Here is a 24,865-nt window from a genome sequence, read left to right as displayed (position 1 = left end):
GGGTTAGTTCACCCAAAAATGAAAATTCTGTCATTAATTACTCACCCTCATGTCGTTCGACACCCGTAAGACCGCAGTTCATATTCGGAACACAAATGAAGATATTTTTGTTGAAAGCTGATGGCTGAGAAAGGCTTCAGATAGGCCTCCATTGGCATTCATTACATTTATACTCCCAAGACGCATAAAAGGCACTTAAAACGTTGTTACAAAGTCCATCTCACCACAGTGACTCTACAATAATTTTACGATGCGACAACAATAGTTTTTGTGCGCAAAAAAAATCAAAATAACACCTTCATCCAACTTGTTATTGTCTTCCGTGTGTGCCTCCACAATGCATGCGCGAGAATATGACGCAGATCCGGCGTTCGGACACATGACCCAGAAGCGATTTGTTTACAAGCAGAGGAAGACGCGCGTGTCTAAACTGTTGGATTCTACATTGATCGTGCTTTAGGTCTCGGCGTAGTTCTCAAAATGGGGCTTAAGTGTGCATTTCATGGATTCCCGAACGCTGGCGCTACGTCATATTCTCGCGCATGCGTCGTGGAGGCATACACGGAAGACAATAAACAAGTTGGATAAAGGTGTTATTTTGATTTTTTTTTGTGCACAAAAACTATTGTCGTCGCATCGTAAAATTATTGTAGAGCCACTGTGGTGAGATGGACTTTGTAACGACGTTTTAAGTGCCTTTTATGGGTCTTGGGAGTATAAATGTACTGAATGCCAATGGAGGCCTATCTGAAGCCTTTCTCAGCCATCAGCTTTCAACTAAAATATCTTCATTTGTGTTCCGAATATGAACGGAGGTCTTACGGGTGTCGAACGACATGAGGGTGAATAATTAATGACAGAATTTTCATTTTTGGGTGAACTAAACCTTTAAAGGCAGGGCAGGCGATTTGTTCCAGAAAATGTTTTTGTTAAGATGGTTGAAAGTCTCTTCACACCCTGACAGCACTAAGTTAAGTGGTCTAAGTGTAAGTGTGTGCATGTGTGTGTGTGTGTGTGTGTGTGTGTGTACACATGTGGAAGGCGTAGGGCCATAAAACATTCGTCCAATCATTGCATTCGGTCCTGTCAAGATATGTATTTTCATATCTCTGCGCACCCTGCTCGCGCAGACATCACACGTCACAACGACAAAATAAATCTGCAACAGTCAGGTGGTACAGGTCAGTGCTCTTTAATTTATTTATGTTCAGTATTATTGTAATGTTATGTGCTTTGAGACATGAGGTAGTTTAACGCTGTCTAAACTCTGCTGTGTATGTTCATGTGTTTTGAAGGAGGCATGGCTTTGGAGAGAGCTCTGAAGGGAGGACGGGATCTTGGAGAAGGGTCTGTCTGCATCCCGCAGTACTACAAACCCCGCCCCTCCAAGTTACACCTACTACAAGAAGTTATGTCTACGGGGAAGAAACAAGCATGGATGTCATTGACTAAAACAATCTTTTGAAGTAAATTATTGTATGTATAAAATGTTTGTAAGACTTACTTATTTTGAAGTATGAAATAACACCTATTAGTAAAACATTAAATAAATTATACAACCAGATTAATCAACTCAAAGTAATTACAGCTAAAAACCTACCCCCAAACCCCAATCCTTACCCTAAACCTACCCTTCCATAAAATTTGTATTTACTGGAGAGTTTCATATTTAAAATACTTTAACAACTGAGGAAAATAAACAGGATGACTTACAGCGTCTGGTGATATGTAATACGATCTGTATGCCTTATCACTAGGTGGCGATAGTGAAGCTTAAAAAGCCAGGAAAGAGAAGCAGAAGAAGAGCTGTACCAGTGATGACGGCTGCATCCGAAACCTGGAAAATGCACAATTCAAGGTAGGAAGACATCAAGGCACGGATCTAATGTTAGCTTCACTTCCTGTCTCCTGAGATACCTTCATCTGATTGATTTTGAAGGCAGCATAAATGTATCCTTCACTGCCTTTGATATCCCACAATCGTATACGTATAGAAAAAAAGATGGTGTCCGAAAGTTGCGTTTGCTGGTCAGTTTGTGTGCAAATATACGAACAACATTTTTCACTTCCGATGTCATTTCTAGCGAGAAATGACTAATGTAGTAGTTAAATATTTGTTTAGTTCTCACCAAAGCTCACTCTATTTTACTGTATCCTAGATCATTAAACTGTAACGCTGCCTTAGAAGTCTGTCCGAAAATCAGTTTCGTGAGGTGCCTTCATGCACAAACGTTGCCTTACAAGTCATTGTCTGATAAGGCAGTGAGGCAACAAGTTGGCTGCCTAGGTTTTCGGATGCAGCCATGATCAGAAAATCCAGAGGGAGAGGCTCTGAGGACATTGCGAATGGCTATTTCATTATAGGGAGCGTAACTTCAGGTAGGGGATGTCATTTTTAGGGGCATGGTTTGTAGTACTGCTGAATGCAGTCGGACACACTTGGGATCTTATTCTTTCAAAGCTGGCTTGCTATTGCTAGCTGCTCCGAAAATTGCCATCCCTAAGATGTAGAGAACTAAAGGTAAAAAAATTGGGATGGCTATCTATTTCTCTGACCAATGAAGGACAGAAAGTATGGAAATATGTATGAGCACAGTCATTATTTTTCCCATAAATTACATACTTTAGCTTTAATAATATCAGGGTGGTAGTGACTAAACACATTTAATATTTTAGTCTCTTGCTACTGCATTTGTTTTTCTTTGAGGAGCAAGTAGAGATTCTGCAACTGAAAACGTGCTGAAGTGGTTTTTGTGCAGATTTTCACAAGGACAGTGCTAACAGTGTTGCGTTCTTGCGACCCGTTTAGTAGTCTACCTTTCTGAGAAGACACCAAATTCCAGGCATGTTGTTAAAAAGCAGGCTCTTTAGCAGCTTGTAAATGTGGAATGTCATATTCAGAATGGGTTTTGAAACATTTCTCCTACAGTACCACTTCTTTCAAACTTTCAAACTCAAACCTTCTTTCAGCTTTGTTCGGTGTTGAAGTAATTGGCATATGTGCCATTTTCTTCAGATATGACATTTCTCAAAGGAAAATGGTTCAAATTGAAAATTAATCCACATAGAATTTTCTTTGGTTTGCATGAAAAGCCAAGAAAGCAGTTGCCTATAATAATAATAAAAAATAAAATAAAATTACTCATCCAACTAGTCTGAATAAAGAAAAGGCCTTGTTTCTTTTTGTGACATTGTATATGCTTACGTCAACTGTGAAGGTTTAAGAGAGGATTGTCAAGCATGGAAAATCTCAAGGCTGTAAATCCATTTCCAGAGACCTTGATGTGCCTATTTCCACCATATATGACCCACAAAGTGATTAACTCATGTCTTTCATCCATTGCTAACTTTTCTCTTTTTCCTAGAGCCATAAGATGACTAAATGGCTCAATGGAAAAAAAAATACAAAAGCACTAAGAACACTGGAGACCTAGATATGGATTTTTGGATAGAAAGACAGAAAGACAAACAGACTTAATTTCTCAGAATGTAATTTATCTTCCTTGGGGGTGAAACACATTCAATTTTATTCTAAATTTCCTCCCAACACTGGTTCACAAAGACTCCTCAATGCGTATAAATATATTTACACATAATCACAATTTTTGGATGATATATCACACTCTCAGATGTTGATTATCGATTCATGCCACAGCAGTCAGAAAACAAGACTCACTAATTGATATGACAGATAATCATAGTAGACATAAATATGCCCAAAATGACATCACAATCTCCATCCATTATTTTATAACATGGCAATATTTTAGAGTATGTCTTCGGAAAAGTTACTCAATCAAATCAATGCATCTCTTTTAGTTGCATTATTTATTAATATTACTATACACTAACCAACAAATCTACTGTGAACATGAAAGAAGAAGTTTCATAAGAATGTTGTATGTTTCCTGTGGCCTATCTTTGAAGGTCATTAAAAGAGAATGTGTGGTGAGATCCTCAGACAATGTTAAAATAGAATGCTGTAATGCTCTTAAAATAGAACAGAATTAGAAAACATTATGAGGTGGCTTTTGCAGCAGGAAAAAAAGCCCTCATGCCAGCTGAATGCAAAGCATGGAACAGACTATTCTTTTAGGCCCATCGTATATCACAGCGACTATCAAAGAAAGGTCACCCGTGTCTCGCACCTACAAAACACTCTTGCTTCTACAACTGAAGGGTAAAGAAGAGGCCTACTAGCTCAGGAAATTTCAAACCATTGTACCTAAAGAAGAAAGAACCCTTTGAATGAATGCAGATTCCTTTCAATGCAAAAGAAGGTGTCTTCAGATTTTTGTTCACGCCATCTTGTGTCCAACACAATTCCCTTTTCTTCGGATACTCAAGTGTTCTATTGTAGGGGGCTCTCATTCGCTTATCATCAGAGCGCATACGGAAACTAACACCCAAGAGCGGACGCACACGCACGCACACGCACATTCACACCTTGCAGAGCATCATTCAGATGCACTTCCCCAAAAAGTGAATGTCCAACACACACACACACACAGACACACAAACTCATAGGCAAATATTTCCATGGCTGTCAGCAGGGACAAACATGTCGAGGGCTATAAAATTTACATATATGCTAAACACTTGAGTGGCAAATGCAATGTGCTAATACTGAGCTGATGAGATAAAGCAAAGGTGGAACTGACACAAGCCCCCTCTCAGCGCAAGTCAAAGTCAAACCCTCTCTCTCTCTCTGCTCCTCCATGCATTTGTCTGGCCGGATTAGCGCTAGTGTATTTACACGGGCATCTCTCTCTCACTCTCCCCATTTCCCTTTCTTTCTCTCGCCCTCTATCTTTCTCCCTCGCTCCCGTTCCCTGCGAAACAGATGCGGCCATTGATTAATGGGCTGATGGTGGTTAAAAAGTCGAAAATGTCAGCGAGTATCTTCTCCAGCAGTGTCACTCTCCTCTGCAACAGAACAATGCTTCTAACTGAGGAGCAGGGCCACGTGCCAAGTATTCCTCACAATGGGAGGTCATGTGCCCGCTCCCCTACTGCAAGTAGGCAGATATGTATACATCTACATAAGGACAAACTTAGAGGTTGGGGGGTGGTTAGTGGGAGGGAGTGCCAGTTGAGGGGTTGGGAGTATGCTGTGGCTCGATACGGGCTAATAATAGGGTGTCACATGGGTACGTCAAGTCAGTTCGGACAAGTCCTTGCTGGCAGAGGTTAATCAAAGTGCTTAGAATTAAGGACCTTTTTTTCGCACTGTTGCCCGCTAACACTTCCAGTCCAGAACAAGGCTTAGGGGCAATGCACATGTGATGGGAATGACATCGACAATCTGAGGCCCAACGCCCCCGAAATAACCTTCAGATTTCAATACCATCGATCAGGGGGAGGAATGAGTGCCTTCTGCCCGCATACTCCACCAGGACTAATTAAAGAATAGACAGCTAATCGTGTGAACAGCGTGTACGGGCTAACACGACAACTCCAACTTCCCTCTGCTACCGCCCCAGAGCAATCAGAAGGAAGTTTGAGGTCGGAAGTTGTTGACGTTTTTTTTTTCCCCCACTCGGTGCACTCTGGGTATGGGACAGTAGGATGAGATGAGGCCACCGCCGGCAGAAAGATTCAAACGATCCTTTTTAATTGCACATCGCATTAGTCTGCATGGCTTGAGAAAGAGAGGCCATCAGATCGCGTGGGGCTGAATAGTTTGAAAGAAATTCGATTCAAAGTTGGAGACATCAAGTTGATGGTGCTGAGAAATGCGTTAACGCTCCAGATAATGTCGCTTTAAAATAGCTATTTTTTGTGTTGTTAGCATAAATGCTGCTTGTGTGTGTGTGTGAGAACAGAAGTTTGAGCATTAGTGAGTTAAATGTGTGTGTCATTTGACCTTGGTCACTGCTAGGGAGGCCTAGTTTCTTGCCAAACTAATCAATAAGCCAAACAGGCAGAAGATGAGTATTTAGAGCATGGGAAGCTAAAGTCAAACACAGATAGGTTATCTACCCAGCACAGAGCGCACTCCTGTGCAAATATTTTGCTAACAAATTTTTCATGGTAACTTGCTTATAAAACGATGTCACTCTCTTCCTCTTTATCCCCAGTCTCTCTCTTTCTCCCTTCTCTCTCTTTCTCTCTCTCTCTGCCTTCCCCATCTCTCATCATCCAGTGAGTATGGAAAGACGGCTGGAGCCACGTGGCTTAGTAGCCGTGTATCACAATGTTACCACAGGTCAACAACTTGTCTCTAGGGATCAGTCAAACAGACAGAGGGAATTAGAGTCATGGAGCAGACATAAGCCTTTCATACACTGTTAGACTTTACCGCAATTTTACAGTTACTTACCGCAAAAAAGCCCAGTAAAATACCATTTATATTATTTACGGTTAGCTACTGTAATATGCACTGCATTGTGGGTATTTTTAATGAAATTTACAGTAACTTACTGTATATGGGAATTTGCAGTATTTTACTGTTTACGTAAAAGCAGTAGTGCTACTGTAAACAAAGAATACACACAAACACACACACACACTGGATGTTTAAAAGTTAAATAAAAACATGTGGATGGAAGGATGTAAAATTAGTTCTTTGTGGGAGACAAAGAAGTAATTTTTATACTTAGTATTTTCTCCGACCCTTTTCACATTTTCGGGTTTCTCAGAGCGGAAGTCGTCATAGTTGGGTTAAATTTTATAGCGGTGAATGAGAGAATACAATAATTATATATTTTTTGTGTGCCCATTTGCTCAAATAGCAAAAGAAAAACTCCACAATAGTGATTTCACAACTTTCAAAAAGAGGAAAAAATAGAGTATAGAATAAATAGAGTAAAGTATTAGTGTTATAAATGTATTTCGAATTCGCCTCGTAGGAGGAGCTTCTGCCAGCGGCTCCTCTCGTTGAGAAATGACTGACATGGGCTGTGTTTACACGTCTTTTTGTGTTAAAACTGTTAATGTGTGACAAAACGTAGTTTTAAGACTTTTTTAGTCGGTAATGTAGTTGTTTAAAGCTCAAATCTGTGGTTTATTTATAAGAAGAGTGCCTATTTTAACATTTTATCTGGTGTTTTCGGAGATGTGAGCTCCAGTGAGTCAGCGGCGTTCAGCGCCTGTTTACCCGGCGAGAGTAGACTTTCCTCGGCTAGCCCTTCTGACGTCTGCCGCTGGCTCTGATGTCTCTGTGGCGTCTCCAGCTATAATTAGTCTTGTGGAGATTTAACGGCCCATATTTGCTCTCATGGATCTATAATTTGTTCCCTGGCAAATCGTTTAGGCTGAGGGCAAAGTGAAGTTTCATTACTTGTTTATTTTTCGGCTATAACTGTACGTTGCAAAATAAAATGACGGATCATGAGATATAAAATGCTAACGGTAGGCTACACACACACACAAACACCTACTGTTAGCATTTTATATCTCATGATCCGTAATTTTATTTTATTTATTATTATTTTAATGCCAGAGTAATACCAGTACAAGTGTGGTGATATAAATGTAATTTTTAAATGTTTAAAAAATATATTTATAAACTTTGCTTACACCTCACACAATTTAAATTGTTTACTCGCGTGCCAAGCCCGCGCAAATGAGGTTTGTGTCGAGTGCGCGCATAACGGACGTCCCTGCCTGTGGATCGGATCGCCAGACACCAGCTGCGAGCTTTCCTGAGGTAAGAAGTTTTTATTTGACAAATTTGTCACAAATGTCTTTGATACTTTTAAAACGTAAACCAATATTCATTAAATATAGCTACATATATGAAGAAAGTAAATAATAATATCGAATTGCTATTACTATATGACAGTCTCGGGGAACTGTTCATTTTCCTCAAGAACCGCTTTCATAACCCATTAAATTTGCATACAATTGACTAACTGTTACCTGCATTGTACATTATGTACCAAATGTTGTATTTACGCGAACAATGGTTTCCGTCTTTTCACGGCCAGTTATAGTTACATATTTTCGTTGACAGTTAAATGTGTGTGACGCCATTTGAAGTAACGTTAGCGGTGTCAAAGGCTCTCTCTCTCTCTCTCTCTCTCTCTCTCTCTCTCTCTCTCTCTCTCTCTCTCTCGAAAATAGAACATTTACGCCAGTGTATACACCAGAGGATTAATATATATTCAAGTATAATAATAATTAGTTCAAGTATGTTCATTGATGCTTCTTATTTATTATATTATTTCATATGAATTCATTTTTACATGCCACTGAAGGCTCTATTATTGTCTTCTCTCTTTTTTCAGTGTTGATAGTCATTTGATTGTGTAAGTGGTCAATCTAGCAGTCATCCTATATCTGTGAATTATCATGTGCATAACATTTAGGCACCATTATAGTCAATAAACATTAATGAAAATTTCTTCTTTTTCTCTCTTGTGTCAACAGGAGCTAACAACACCCCAGAAAGAGCCACAGCACTGAGCATCTTTGGCTTTGTAAGTATATATTTTGACTAACATTATGTGATTAACGTCTTTTAATGCATAACATTTTATTATTTCAAAAATACTTGTTGCCTGCATTTCCTACTTGGCATCTATTTGTTATCTTGTTGTGACTGTTTAGTCTCATGTGGGATATGTCACTGCATAACATGACAAAGTAATTAAAAATGATTCATTGTATGCACTTAAAAATTTGTGTAACACTTTACAATACGGTTCATTAGTTAACTACATTAGTTAAAATTAACTAATAATGAACTGCACTTATAAAGCATTTATTTATCTTTGTTAATGTTAATTTCAACATTTACTAATGCATTATTGAAATCTTGCTAACATTAGTTAATGCACTGTGAACTAATATGAACAGCTGGATTTTTATGAACTAACGTTAAAAAAGATTAACTAATGCTGAACAGAGGTGTTGTTCATGGTTAGTTCATGTTAACTAATGCATTAAAGGGTTAGTTCACCCAAAAATGAAAATTCTGTCATTAATTACTCACCCTCATGTCGTTGGACACCCGTAAGACCTCCGTTCATCTTCAGACACAAATGAAGATATTTTAGTGTAAAGCTGATGCTGAGAAAGGCTTCAGATAGGCCTCCATTGGCATTCAGTACATTTACACTCACAAGACCCATAAAAGGCACTAAAAACGTCGTTACAAAGTCCATCTCACCACAGTGACTCTACAATCATTTTACGATATGACGACAATAGTTTTTGTGCGCAAAAAAAAATCTAAATAACACCTTTATCCAACTTGTTCTCGACTTCCGTGTGTGCCTCCACGACGCATGCGCGAGAATATGACGCAGATCCGGCGTTCGGGAATCCATGAAATGCACACTTTAACCCCATTTTGAGCACTACGCCGAGACCTAAAGCACGATCAATGTAGAATTCAACAGCTTAGACACGTGCGTCTTCCTCTGCTCGTAAACAAATCGCTTCTGGGTCATGTGTCCGAACGCCGGATCTACGTCATATTCTCGCGCATGCGTCGTGGAGGCACACACGGAAGTCGAGAACAAGTTGGATAAAGGTGTTATTTAGATTTTTTTTTGCGCACAAAAACTATTGTCGTCACATCGTAAAATTATTGTAGAGCCACTGTGGTGAGATAGACTTTGTAACGACGTTTTAAGTGCCTTTCATGGATCTTGGAAGTGTCAATGTACTGAATGCCAATGGGGGCCTATCTGAAGCCTTTCTCAGCATCAGCTTTCAACTAAAATATCTTCATTTGTGTTCCGAATATGAACGGAGGTCTTACGGGTGTCCAACGACATGAGGGTGAGTAATTAATGACAGAATTTTCATTTTTGGGTGAACTAACCCTTTAACTAATGTTAACTAATACAACCTTATTGTAAAGTGTTACCAAAATATGTATACATTATTTTATATGCAGATCATATCCAACCAGTGACCAGAAAACAGAGAGACTGAGGAATAGACGGAGAAACGGACAAAGCTGGACTACAACTAAAACCTGAACTAAAAACTAATCATGCAAGTATGTACAGGTGCAAGTATTTAATTATTTGCAATTTCTGAGAGACTTTTATCTTTTAATTTTCAGCCAACCTCGTCTTATGCTGCCTTCATGTGCTAGAAATTTCCTACTTCCCACTTCTGAAGTTGTGATTACGAGCTCATCACATTCAGATTTTGACTTGAGAGGGCGTTCATGTCCAATTTTTTAACTAGGAAACTAGTTCACTAATTCCTATAGCACGTGAAGGCAGCATAAGATGTCAGTTGAGCAGGAGGTGACGTTTGCCTACCACACCACAGGTGATATGAAGTATATCATATCATGAAATTGCTCTTATAGTCAGGGTGTCCGCGGGGTTGTAAAAGGTAGTAAATGAAATTAGCCAAAATTAAGGGCATTAAAAAGTAGTAAAAAGTACTAAACGTCATCTGACGAGGTATTACATTTTCGAGTCCAATTTTTTTTAGATAAATTTGTCAATTTGGCCTTTTTTTTCTAAAATTCGCGTGGATTCATTTATATGTTTAGAGTAGGACCTGCGCGATATCGTGTGAGGTGGTGTTCGTTCGCGCGCGCTGAAACGAACTGGATCCGCGGCTGGCTTGCTGACAAACATGTACGCGAGCTCGCTTCCATTCAGTAATTAAAGCATGGGGAAATGCAAGTTTTCGGACCTCTGGCTGGAGGACTCACGATTTAAAGACTGGCTTAGGCCAGTAGTTTGCAACAGCCGCGAGGCTTATTGCCACGTCTGCAAGAAGACAATTAATATAACCTGGGTGGGGGTGAATGGCGTCAAATCGCATATGTAATCAAATAGCCACCAAGCTAGGATGCGCGGACGTAGCGAGCAGCTTCCCATACCAATGTTCTGCGCTACAGATGCATCAACGACCTCAACCTCCACTGCTTTGCCCTCAACCCCGACTGCTCTCCCGATTCAAACCACTGCCAGTAGCCTAACGTTAGTCTAGCAGCTCCATCATCAGGTGCGTGACAGACGTCAGACAGCAGACGCTATGCCCTATCACCACCACTACATTGCGAGCTGAGGTGCTGTGGTGTTTAGACCTTGCAACTAAACACCACTCTTTCAATTTGAATCTATGGCATTGAAGAGCTGTTTCGAAATACCGTATGCAAGTTGCTTAAAGCTTGGCATACACTGTGCGATTTCAGCAAGCGTATCTACTCACACTGTACGGGTAGATCGCATGCGATGTAAAGCCAAAGCTCACGGTTTATATGCTCACACCATGGCTCGGATCAGCGAGCGCGACTTGTCTGCTCACTGTATGAGTGAAGATTTAGCATTTACTATTTATGTATATAAATGATTATTATTATTATTAGGGTAGGCCTACTTTTATTATTAAATTGATAATACATTTAATTTGCCCCCGTGATAATTTCATAATGCATCAATGCACAACCGACATGTTGCATAATAAAAGAATAGATATATTAGCTTACTCCTCATTATTTAAATACATTTTGCACAATTAAACAAGGAATTATATGCCTATAATTAAAATGATTATCAGTCTATAATATGTCAGAACACTACAATAATATCAGTATTATCAGAAAGTAAGAGCAGCTTTATTTAAAAAAAAACTTGTTTAACACGAAATGGGCCTATACTTCTCTTCTAATTTGTTTCACAATATGGGCCAAAAGAGAAATATTAAGAATATAAATTCAGACAGTTATAGGCTATACGTTATCAGCATATGTTAAAGCAGATTTATATAAATAAAGAGATATCTCTTGTCTCTGTGAGAATATGCGCCGAAAGCTTGTCAGATTTTACGTTCACTTTCAGTAGTGAATAATTGACCAGGTTTGAGACTTCACCGACTCTCACACACATTACGTTTTTGTGTGATATCCACTGACTCGCCTTCATGATTTAAAACGAAAAAGAAAAAAAATCTATATTGCGCCGTGAAAATTGCTCTGTACACTGCATGAACTATGAAGAAGATGTCTCCTTCCTATTCTGTCTTTATTTCTATTCTCATCTCTGTGGGCAGCTGATGTTAAGTTATAATGACCTCGTTACATTGTGATGCAATATGTTATTCCATTTGGAAAGATATTTCATTTACGCTACTATAGTTGCAGCTTGAAGTCGCGCTGGTATTAAAAAATATTTTGAAGGTATTAAAAAAGGTAGTAAAAGGTATTAAATTCAACTTAAGAAGTTCTGTATATACCCTGATAGTGTATGGAATGCTTTTTAAAGAAAATTTGCGGGGGGGGAAAGGAAAATGTTTAGATGAAGTAATGGAGATGGTGTGAACATGGCCTTTACATGTTCCAGCGTGAGCTGGAGGGAGGTGTCTTCCGTCAGCAGCTTGCTTTCTGATTGGGTATTGTTGCGTTTCACATGATAATCTCCAGAGCGCGCACGCTTGTCCTCGGGATAGAGATATATAATATAAGTATAACTATGAATAATAATAATATAACAAGTATAACTATGAATAACTGCTGTTGCACAAGTTGTTACCTCATCTGTCCATGAACAAATTTAGATGAGATAAACCATTTCTCACACATTGTCCCTCTGTTTTGTTTCAGATCAGCCATTAGTAGTTTACCAGTAGGGAGGCCAGCCAAGACCAGCTGGGGTATTTTGTTCATACTTTTTGTTGCCATATCGTCATGATCTCTGCTTTGATTTGTTGTAATGAATTCAGTTCTCTATTTTTTTTCTGTTTTTTGTAATTGATTGTGACGGTGAATAAAAAAATATACTGATGTACATGGACTCAAGTCTCTTATTTGGAATTTATTAAATGTATTATTTATTTTATTGCATTCATGTAAAATATTCAAAATAAAGTAATAACATATTAACATATGCATATTTTGTAAAATAAAAAGTAAAATAAATTACAGTAAAATTACTGTAAAAATTATTATACTGTAAAAATAAATTGCGGTAAGGGCATCATACTGTAAAATTAAATTGCGGTAAGGGCATCATACTGTAAAATTAAATTACGGTAAGGGCATCATACTGTAAAATTAAATTACGGTAAGGGCATCATACTGTAAAACACATTTACAGGTAAGCTACTGTAAAGGGGCAATTACAGTAACTTACTGGCAATAGTGCTGCCAGTAAGTTACCGCAAAAATACAATAAAATGTCTAACAGTGTATTCATATGGAAAAATGGGGGATCCCGATGCAGGGACGGGTTAATATGTTACCCTTCAAACCCTTTGATTTAGCGGACAAGGTTTGCGCCATTGTTTACCTGAAGTGCATCTGAAGTGCAGTAACCAAATTAAAATGTTTTACATGTTTAATCACACATTCATTAACATAATGTTGCAGTCTGGGTTTTTTTTTTCTATTGGGCCAAATTTACTTTTTTTAACTCTCCTATTTTTGTAAAAATGTATACCACATTTATACTAAAAAAGAAATACATTATTGTTGTTATTATTATTTACTCACTTGTAGAGAAATTCAAATCAAAGACATACAACATTTTTACTACATAAAACATCTGTCTATTAACATTTCACGAGTTTGTGTGCCCATATAATCTTAGTGAAAGTGGAAAACAGATTTGGCTTGCTGTCTGCTATAGAGTGGCTCGGAGAGGATATTCTACCCGAGCTCCGATTGCCCCCCCCATAACAGGCAAACTTGTACAAAAGGAGGAGCAGGGGAGGAAGAGGGATGCTGCAGGAACTAAAAATGGGAAGAGGTAAGCTGCTGGTTTTATACCTTGGTATTAATTGGAAGATTAGATGGGCGTACTCCTCCTGAAATTACGTTTAATAACTTCACTTATTAACAGTTCCCATAGGGGCAAAAAAAAGTAAAAAAAAAAAAAAAAGATTAATTTCATATTCTTTTACTTAATATAATTTTTACAGTGGCTAGTGAAGGCCGGAATAAACTCCATGACTTCACAACAGAACAGAAAATCTGAACAGATTTTAAAGCACTGGGCATCATACATTTGCCAACTTAGTAAATGGTTACAGAGAAAAACTGGCAATCATACACGGAGTGTTGGGGATCACACACTAACAGACTTTCAAGTCTTTTCAAACACAACAAACTCACACAGAAAAAGTGCCTCGTTGCTGGGAGACACATGACAAATTAAAACACTGTGTGCCTTCGACAAAATCCTGAAGAGTCTGTGATCATCGTACAAAACATTACCAAGCGACAACCTTCCAACCCCTCTTGAATCCAACTCGACCATAAGTCGTGTAGGGGTGAGCAGGGCACAACCTAACGTGTAACACACATTTTCATACATGCTAGCATGACGAAACTTGGTGTAGTTACTAGTTGCCATATTAACACTACAGTATATAGAGAAATAAATGTGCCAACATTTTTAAATCTTTGGAAGATATCACTGAACATTTATGGCGCTTTTCCACTGCTCGGTATGACTCGGCGCGCTTTACTTTGGCTTGGTTTGCTATTCCACTGCAGTTTAGTACCGCTTCAAAGTGGGTGGAATTATAGACTGATTGTTATACTTGTACCGCCTCTATTGCCGTGACATCATCATAAGCATGACACAAATGCACAACACATGCGTAATGGAGCATATCGATGTAATGGTGTTCTTGATTTTCTGCATTTTTCACTGCAAGACGAAGACTTTTTTTTCCTCGTTTCACAAATGACGCCAGTAGTGACGATTCTCTCTGACCAATCAGTGATCTGCAGTGCTTACACGTCACATTTTAGTATCGGTACGGCTTGCTTGGAACCTCATGTTTTTGCATCCCAGTTTTTAGTGTTGATTTAACATGAGACAAATATGCTGTTATTTTAATCTCCAAACTGTTAGATACTTCTTTAATGCTTAGATAACTTGCTGAAGACACTAGCCATGTTTAAATCCCTACTTTGCAGGTGGGGCACCCTGTAACACTACATTACAATGTGCTATTTAGAACTATGCTGTTTTATGACATCTGCGATATATTTCACATTAATTACATTTATGAATTTTATTGAGGAACCATGAGAAACAGGTGAATAGACTGAGAGTCAATGTTCAGAAATTATAATTCCACGAAATTTAAAGCATTCTGGCTTGTCTATTTGTCCTCTGTTCTGTGAGAGCCGTGTGTGTTCAGCTCTGCGTTTTTCTGAATATATTTTCCCACATTATTTTGAACTACAGTATTCTGCATAACTGTGTGTAGCAGTGTGTTCATTATCAAACTCAAAAATGTTTATTTTTAATTATTAGAAGAAAAAAATTATATGAAAAGGTTAATAGCTGTATTTTATTGACAAAATATTTATTTGTCTCGTATATATATTTTTTTAATCTACACATTTTAATCTGTCAAACCTGCCTTTCACATAAAACATACCCCACCTATGGGGCATGTTGTCACATTTCATTTCCATTATTTCAGGGTAAATTAAGATAAGTATACACTGTAATAATGAAAAAAAGACTGCATATTTGTACTAGACGTGTTAAATTAATGTGGAAAAAATACCCAAGTGGATTTACACAAACTGAGAAAGTCAAAAAGTGTCAGGTTGTGCCCCGCTCTCCCCTGGTGTATTCCAGCATTAAGAAATATGTATGGCCAGTAAACATTTCTAATCCACCTTGCTATTGGAAGGTATGGCCAAATTTTAATTTTGGATCCTGACTACGTGATCTCATAATTTATCCTCTTTGAGGTTAAAATAGTGTTCTAAGAAGCAGTTTCCCCACTGGGCCTGGTTTTATGCCAGTGTTGTTTAAAAAGGCATTATGTACATGTAAGGGTGCTGCTCAGAATATCATTGGCAGAAAGAAACAAAGAAAACGGAGATGACTACATTTCCAGTTGAGATGAATTAAGCTTTGTCTGCTCAGCTGATGCCACACTACAAGCCAATGTGCTGATATAAATGGATTCTGTCCCTCTATTTACATGTTTATTTTCACAAAGTCTGTCATTATGTCTTTAATTGTAAGTCAAAGTTAAGATCATTGCTGATGGTAGGCAAGAGCAAACAGGGACGTTTTGAAGACTACAGCAATTTCTCCTGGGAAATCTTGCCTCGGGGGAAAATGTCGTCACCGCAGCATTTTTTAAGATGTCAAGAACTCCTTTTTGTGCTGTAAAAACAATTTGTGACCTATTAATGTCTTATTGGATTAAACAAGTGTCCTGTAGATGTAGGTAAAACAGCCTATTAGCAAAATGACTTTCCCATCGCTTGGATGCTTCCTATTTGTTTGTTTTCAGTTGCTTTCCCTTATTGTCATGCTGTTGGTTAAAAGCTAACGTGCATTCACAGACTATACAGTACAGAGTCTATCATAAATGTATTTTTTTTTTCTCTATGATCTCTTTCTCTCTCTCTCTCTCTCTCTCTCTCTCTCTCTCTCTCTCTCTCTCTCTCTCTCTCTCTCTCTCTCTATGCAGTAAGATTTGTGGCAGTAAAGTATGTGATCCTCGGCAGGAATCATCTCCTCTAACATATGGGTGTCTCCTGGTCCAAAAGGCTTCTCTGTGGGCCAGGTGGGCATCTGCTCCTTAACATTCACACAGAGGAGACTGCTTTTGCCTTCAGCAAGATGGACACAACAAATGATCATCTTTACTAACTAAGACCAATTTTACACAGAAATTGAAAAAAGCCTTCCAGTTTGGCATCATATATAAATATGTAAACAAGACAAAGAAACCTATAAAAAATATTTCATATATACAGTGGGGAGAACAAGTATTTGATACACTGCTGATTTTGCAGGTTTGCCCACTTACAAAGCATGTAGAAGTCTGTAATTTTTATCAAAGGTACACTTCAACTGTGAGAGATGGAATCTAAAACAAAAATCCAGAAAATCACATTATTGTGATTATTTATCATTTTTAAATAATCAATTTGCATTTTATTGCATGGCAAAAGTATTTGATCACCTACCAACCAGTAAGAATTCCGGCTCTCACAGACCAGTTAGTTTTTCTTTAAGAAGCCCTCCTGTTCTACACTCATTACCTGTATTAACTGAACCTGTTTGAACTTGTTACCTGTATAAAAGACGTCCACACACTCAATCAAAACAGACTACAACCTCTCCACAATGGCCAAGACCAGAGAGCTGTGTAAGGACATCAGGGATAAAATTGTAGACCTGCACAAGGCTGGGATGGGCTACAGGATAATAGGCCAGCAGCTTGGTGAGAAGGCAACAACTGTTGGCGCAATTATTAGAAAATGGAAGTTCAAGATGACGGTCAATCTCCCTCGGTCTGGGGCACCATGCAAGATCTCACCTCGAAGGGGTATCAATGATCATTAGGAAGGTGAGGAATCAGCCCAGAACTACACGGCAGGACCTGGTCAATGACCTGAAGAGAGCTGGACCGCAGTCTCAAAGAAAACCATTAGTAACACATTACGCCGTCATGGATTAAAATCTTGCAGCACATGCAAGGTCCCCCTGCTCAAGCCAGCGCATGTCCAGGCCCGTCTGAAGTTTGCCAATGACCATCTGGATGATCCAGAGGAGGAATGGGAGAAGGTCATGTGGTCTACATGAGACAAAAATAGAGCTTTTTGGTCTAAACTCCACTCGCCGTGTTTGGAGGAAGAAGAAAGATGAGTACAACCCCAAGAACACCATCCCAACCATGAAGCATGGAGGTAGAACATCATTCTTTGGGGATGCATTTCTGCAAAGGGGACAGGACGACTGCACCGTATTGAGGGGAGGATGGATGGGGCCATGTATCGCGAGATCTTGGCCAACAATCTCCTTCCCTCAGTAAGAGCATTGCAGATGGACCGTGGCTGGGTCTTCCAGCATGACAACGACCCGAAACACACAGCCAGGGCAACTAAGGAGTGGCTCCGTAAGAAGCATCTCAAGGTCCTGGAGTGGCCTAGCCAGTCTCCAGACCTGAACCCAATAGAAAATCTTTGGAGGGAGCTGAAAGTCCGTATTGCCCAGCGACAGCCCCAAAACCTGAAGGATCTGGAGATAGTCTGTATGGAGAAGTGGGCCAAAATCCCTGCTGCAGTGTGTGCAAACCTGGTCAAGAACTACAGGAAACGTATGATCTCTGTAATTGCAAACAAAGGTTTCTGTACCAAATAATAAGTTCTGCTTTTCTGATGTATCAAATACTTATGTCATGCAACAAAATGCAAATTAATTACTTACAAATCATACAATGTGATTTTCTGGATTTTTGAAGAGTACCTATGATAAAAATTACAGACCTCTACATGCTTTGTAAGTGGGCAAACTTGCAAATCGGCAGTGTATCAAATACTTGTTCTCCCCACTGTATATTGCAAATATTGCATTTCATGAACACAGTTCATCAGTGTCTGTGGGAGCAATGCAAGTCTATACGGCAGTTGTTGTGAATTTATCCCATTGACTTCCATTGTAAGTCAATGCTTCTACCTGAAACGACTTAGCCTACATTGTATTTAATGTAGATATCTCTTCATGCGTTCTCTGGGAATCAAACCCATGACTTTGGAAATGTGGGAATGCCCTGACTAATTCAGACTTTTTTTCTCACAATAGTGATTTTCTATCTCGCAATTCTGACTTCTTTTCTCAGAATTGTGAGATATAAAGTTTATATTTCGCAATTCTCCGAAAAGTCAGGGTTATAAAGTAAAAATTGCAAGATATAAACTCGCAATTGCAAGAAAAAAGTCAGAATTGTGAGAGAAAAAGTCGCAATTACCTTTTTGATTTTTTTATTCTGTGGCGGAAACAGGCTTCCATATATTAGGTAACACAATCATGCACCATAAAAATATTTGAAATATGCTAAGCTATACTACGGACTAGGACTCAAAAATGACAGAAAAGACTTTTATAATATTACAAAATTCTTCCATTTAAAATAAACGCTATTCTTTCTTTTCATCAAAGAAACCTGAAAAAAGACACTGTATCGCAGTGCATTAAGCAGCTTGTTCATCATGAGTTCATGATGTCAACTCTAATAATAATAATAATAATAATAATAATAATAATAATAATAATAATAATAATAATAATAAAGGTTTCCTGAGCACAACATCATGGACTTAGAATGATTTCTGAAGAATCATGAAACGCTGAAAACTGGATTAATGACTGCTGAAAATTGATGGACTTCACATTACATTACTAGTAAATATGTTCCCTTCAACAGCCCCATTATTAAATTATTCCATGCTAAACAGCAGTGACACATTTTCACAGGAGAAGGGTGAGTGATCCTGATGCATGTCTCTCACTCCATTAAGTTGTCTTGTGAGGGTTTCTCTGTAATCCTACGGCAAGTGCTGCCAGAGTTTAATCAAGATGATGGCTGCCATATGTCTCAGCGTGTGTTTCGAGACTTCTTCCCTCGAGCTCCACATTCTCAAGAGCATTTTGCGCAGATTAGTGCAGCTACTCTCTCTCTCTCTCTCTTTATTTCTTTTTTTTTTAATTCAGTCTCTTTTTCATCTCTGTCGGCCTATCTCTTGAGAGAGGGAACACCCAGACAGTTCACAGTCACACGCAGGCTAAGTCAGTTTGAATTTACTGGACCCAAATTATGGTGCGTTTTCTTTTTTAGGTTTGTCAGGCAGTTATTTCATATTCTAAAATGTTTAAAGAAAGAAAATGATCAGGGCTGTCAGTTAAAAATGTAATTAGTTATTATATGAATGATATGATTAATAAATTGAATTAATCACAATTAACCACAATATATCAACATATTTGCAGGGTAGCGCCCCCAAATTATGCTATTGACATTATAGAGTGCTGCAAGGGTTTATATATTGGTAGGACAAAACAGAGAAATGACAAGTTAGCATTTTAGCACCTCCGGTTCCAAGTCAATGGGTTTTTTGAAATGCCTGAAATATGATCTGTGATCAACACAAGCTCAAGATATTTTTTCTAGGACAAAATACACCCCTTTTAATCTTTTACTTGTCTTGAAAAAGGTGGTTGCTAACAAGCGGCTAAATGGGACTACAGAGGATGTCAAGGGGGCATTTAACATCCTCACATCGGACAGGTAATCTCATCTACTCATTAGTCTGCCTTTATAGCTTCATTGTGTTTATACTCACGCACTTCCATACTCTCCAACTCCAGTTAAAAAATTAAAGAGTTTACGGAAACTTAGTAGGGGTGTAACGGTACACGTAGGCCTATTCGTACCTAACCGCTTCGGTACAGGGCTTTCGGTTTTTAGCACGGAACACACTTCAATCCAAGTTCCCACACGAACATATTAAGTATTCAGTCCATTTTATCGCGAAATTCAAACGATAAATGCCGTTTGGACGCTTTATGCGGCGTGACTGATCACTGATCACAAATTCAAACGGCCGCACGCACATGCACACGCGTGAACATCATCTGTGAGGCGAACATCATCTGTGAAGGCAATCGCTCATCTCTTCGTAAAGAATAAACATGAATGACCATCTGAAGGCATGCTGAGGATACATTACAACGTACTGTCATGTCTCATATGGTGTAATTGCTAAATCAGTGTTTCAACGGCGGAAAGACGTCGATATAACTGCTTGTAAACTAAACAATGTCATGTAGCATCACATTTAAGTTACCTCAGGCAGTCATTCAGTGTCCACAGAATTTTATAAAGAGAAATAAACTCTTTCACTAAATATATGCTCTATATTAGCCTATATATTCATTATATTCTACTTAACCTGTTAGGGATGTCTTGATTATTTCATGCATGTTAAATAAACCTGTCATGAAAATGACATACACTGTGTAGGCTATAAATGATTATATTTCAACAACGAATTGGAGAAAAAACTATTTTATAATTAGATTTAGAAGTTAATGCAAAAACTGCCTTATGTGAAGTGTACATGTTTGAATACAATGTGTTATTTGAGTGTTAATTATTATACCTAAAAATAAATAGCAACTGAATTTAGGCTAATAGTTTGGGCTCTGTTGTTAACCTTTAATATTAATGTGCAAGTAAGGGCTCCCTATATAATTTACAGAAATATCTTCAATAAACTTTTTGTTATAATTTAATTAATTCAAGGACAGACACTTTTTTTCTTTTTCAGTAAACCATTGTTTAATAAAAATAAATAAAAAGCAATTTTCTAAAACTGCTGTACCGAACCGTGACTTCAAAACCGATGTACGTACCGAACCGTCAGTTTTGTGTACCGTTACACCCCTAAAACTTAGTGATGGTGATGTTGAAGTCATGTAACCCTGGTGTAGTTTGTTATATTTTATATTTTATGTTTAACCTTTTACTTATGACAATAGTATTTAGGCCTTTAAAAGTTGTGCTCATTTGAGTAAATGATCGTGATGAACAATATTTTTTTGTCAATGGAACCAGCGTGATAGCAGACAAAATTACAAAAAGTAGCTTTTTTTTAATTATTTTTGGTGTGTGTGTGTGTGTGTGGTTTTTTAATTTATTATTTTTTAGGTTTGTCAGGCAGTTATTTCATATTCTAAAATGTGTGTGTGTGTGTGTGGTGATCAAGTTTGTCTGAGGTAGATTGAGACCTTAACCCTGGAATCACAAAACACATTATTAAACCATTCCTGGCCAGTTTTTGAAAGCCTGCTGTCTTCGTGGGTTTTCTTGAGGGGCCTTTCTGTCCTTTATTATCAGTAGCAGATACACTGTCACAAACATTTTATACTTATTAATGAGTTATCATTTGAGTTAATTTTTTTCGTTTACTAATTCTGTAAAGTACCAAAGTCCACCAATTGTTGCTTAAATGACTTTTTACTTCAGTAATGTTTGTGTTTTAGAGTAAAAGTACAGCAAGGGCAGGAGTCAATTGGATTGTAAAAAGTTGAGCTTCCTTGTCAATCTGGAAACAATTTTGTGTTTACAAGGTACCACCTTTGCCAGGTTAGTGGCATCCTTATAATTACCATTAGCCAACAATTGAAACATATTACATACAGAATATGGAAATAAAATAAATGTATTGGCTTAAAAAAAATGACTTCAGCATATTATACACAAACAAAGCTAGACAAGGGAACATGGCAAACATGAGGGCTTAAATACACAAGACTATTGACTAAACAAGACACACTTGTGAACAATCAAGACAATGAACCAATGACAACATGACACAAGAGACTAAGGAAGCACATGACATGATCACATGAGGGCACAATGGAATCACATGACAACCAGGAAACATGGCATTGAATATATATACATACATACATACATACATACATACATACAATTCAAAAGTTTGGGGTCGGAAATATTTTTTATGTTTTTGAAAGAAGTCTCTTATGCTCACTATAAGACAACATTGATTTGTTCAAAAATCCTGTTTTCTAAAAAAAATACTATTGTCTATTTTAATATATTTTATATTGTATTATTATTATTACTATTATAATTATTATTTAATTTTCAGCAGCCAATACTCTGGTCTTCAGTGTCACATCATCCTTCAGAAATCATTCTAATATGCTGATTTGGTGCTCAAAAAAACATTTTTATTATCATCATATTGAAAATAGTATGTTTTTCCTTTTCACCCATCAGATACTCTAATGGGTGTGTGTGTGTGAGTGTGTGTGTGTGTGTGTGTGTGTGTGTGTGTGTGTGTGTGTGTGTCCTGGTAAACCCTATACTTTATGGGGACAAAATGTAATGACAATATCAGAAATCCTTGTCCTTGTGGAGAAATATTTTGGTCACCATAAGGAAATCAGCGTATAAATCATAATAATGTTTTTTAAAAATGAAAAAATGGTGAAAGTTTTATGTTAGGTGTAGGTTTAGGGGGATAAAAATCATTACGCCTATGGAATGTCCCCAAACCAACCAAAACATGTTTTTTATTTAAATCTAGTGTTTTGCATATATATCTGTATATCTGAGTGTTGTGTTTATAGGTAGGGGTTGGGCTAGGCCATAGAAAATATCATTAACATGATATAAAATCAATGGAAGTCTATGCAATGTCCTTATGGTGAAACAAACGTGTGTGTGTGTGTGTGTGTGTGTGTGTGTGTGTGTGTGTGTGTGTGTGTGTGTGTGTGTGTGTGTGTGTGTGTGTGTGTGTGTGTGTCTTATCTTGCAGAGTCTGCTGAGCTATGAAGGAGGTGTTCCGGACTCTCTGCTCTCCTACAGGATGACAGCTGGTGAGGAGCCGGCCTCTCCAATGAGGAAACCAGCGACATGCAAGAGGTGAAAAAGTCTCTGTTTCCTCCTCTCTCCTCTTCCTCCACGGCCAGCTCATCTTTTGAGAAGCATTTCTTTTCACCGTGTCTTGTACAGAAGGTCATTGGCGGAGGATGTTCTGGGACAAAAATGTCAAAGACATATTATTTTTTCTCCGTCCATCATTCTTGCGTTTTTTTTTTCTTTTTCTTTTTTTTCTGCGAATTATCACGAGGATAATACGTATTTGGCCATTCTTTTGATAAGTAAGAGAGTGCTGCTGAAGTTTGTGAATACAATGAATACAAGGAAAAACATGACAAATAGACGCATGTGCATTATGTTAGTGTCCTCCGGGTTTATCTTAACCCGCTTATTATAATCACCATGGAATTACATCCACTTAGAAATGTTGCCGCATTCAGGCAAACCCACCCTTGACTTCAGTCGTACGGTTCTTCATTGTGCTTTCGTTAGTAATGTTTTCTTTTTGTAATTTCCCTCTTCATAGGATCAACGTTTCACACATTTCAGTCTGTGACCAAATGAATTAACGCATATTAAGGCGAAGCGTGCGAGCCTTCCTCTGTGTGCAAGTGCTGGAGGCAGATAGACACTTATCGTAAGCTCTTTACATTGCTGTATTAATTCCAGCCATTGAGGGGGGAAAACAATTTGGAGGCGTTCTTGTCTCCAGCAGACAAACTTGATGCGGAGGGCCGCATTGATCAAAAGCCAGTTGGGTCGAGACAGCTGCATTCATGTGGTTTTCCTGGCCAAATATTATTTTTTCCTTTGTGGACCACTTTTGTAAAAGTGCTTTCTTTTCTGTGATAAAAAGCAAAAGTGGAAAGAAAAGGGCCGAGTTTGCTGTGTCTCTCAGTGAGGCAGGGGGAGAGAGAGCGGGAGCACCGACGGGGTCTCTACGGGCTCCGCTGGCTTCAGTTGAAGGTGGCGAGGATGTCACACGCGGGCATTGTGTCATGTAAACGTCTCTTCACTAATTAATTTCTCTCTGGGTTGCCGTGTGAAACGGCCCTGTTGTGATTCGACCCTGTGAGCTTGTGCCCATTGTCTGTACAGTGACAGGGAAAGTGATGTTTTAAAGAGAATACCGCTATGTCCCTCTACGTGTGAGGGTCAATGACAAATAAAGATGTCCGAGATGATGAAAGGAGAAATCATTTAAAAATCTAGTTCACAATGCAAGTGCCAAGTTATTATGAATGCCATTTATACTTGTTTTTGTTTTCTTTTTCATACAGTCTTAAAAAATGAAAAAGTGATCAAATGTTACACTTAAACTGATGAATTTCATCATGAAGTTTAATTAGGGTTACTGCATTTGATCTTTCCTTGTCATGTAAAGGTCAGAATATGTATTTTAACTTACTGACCTTGACACATAGTCATGAGAGTCTACAGGGGTCCTCTCTGTGAGATCATTTCCTGTTTGATTTCTTCAGTCACATGACAGCAAAATGACTTCCTGCATGTTGGTTACACCACAGTGAGTTTGATTCATAAATATGAAATAAACTATTTATATTTATACAAACTATTCATGCCAAAGTTGTAGACAAAAAGGTAAGTGTTAACCAGACTTTTTTCTGTTACATTCTCAGTTACATAACCTAGATACTTTTGACTTTAAGCACTAAAAATGCAAAATACGAGTAATTCAGAAATGTAACGCATGTTCTTCATAATAGATTCAAACAAAACAGAGCTGCACATTACTGATCTGTAT

The 24,865-nt window shown here is 38.2% G+C and overlaps 1 long non-coding RNA gene across 1 annotated transcript; it reads left to right on the top strand.

Annotated features, from left to right (window-relative positions):
• The first annotated feature begins 6,898 nt into the window (after nucleotides 1–6,898).
• LOC307136399 lies at nucleotides 6,899–12,705 on the top strand. The gene is made up of 4 exons (XR_013817773.1): nucleotides 6,899–7,651; nucleotides 8,374–8,423; nucleotides 9,851–9,955; nucleotides 12,524–12,705. It is a non-coding gene; the product is annotated as an uncharacterized lncRNA (long non-coding RNA).
• Nucleotides 12,706–24,865: the final 12,160 nt, after the last annotated feature.

This window comes from Gobio gobio (assembly GCF_949357685.1).
Source record: "Gobio gobio genome assembly, chromosome: 13".
In the NCBI taxonomy this organism is placed as follows: Eukaryota; Metazoa; Chordata; class Actinopteri; order Cypriniformes; family Gobionidae; genus Gobio; species Gobio gobio.
The sequence above is the reverse complement of the archived record's forward strand: the minus strand, read 5'-3'. Positions and strand labels throughout refer to the sequence as shown.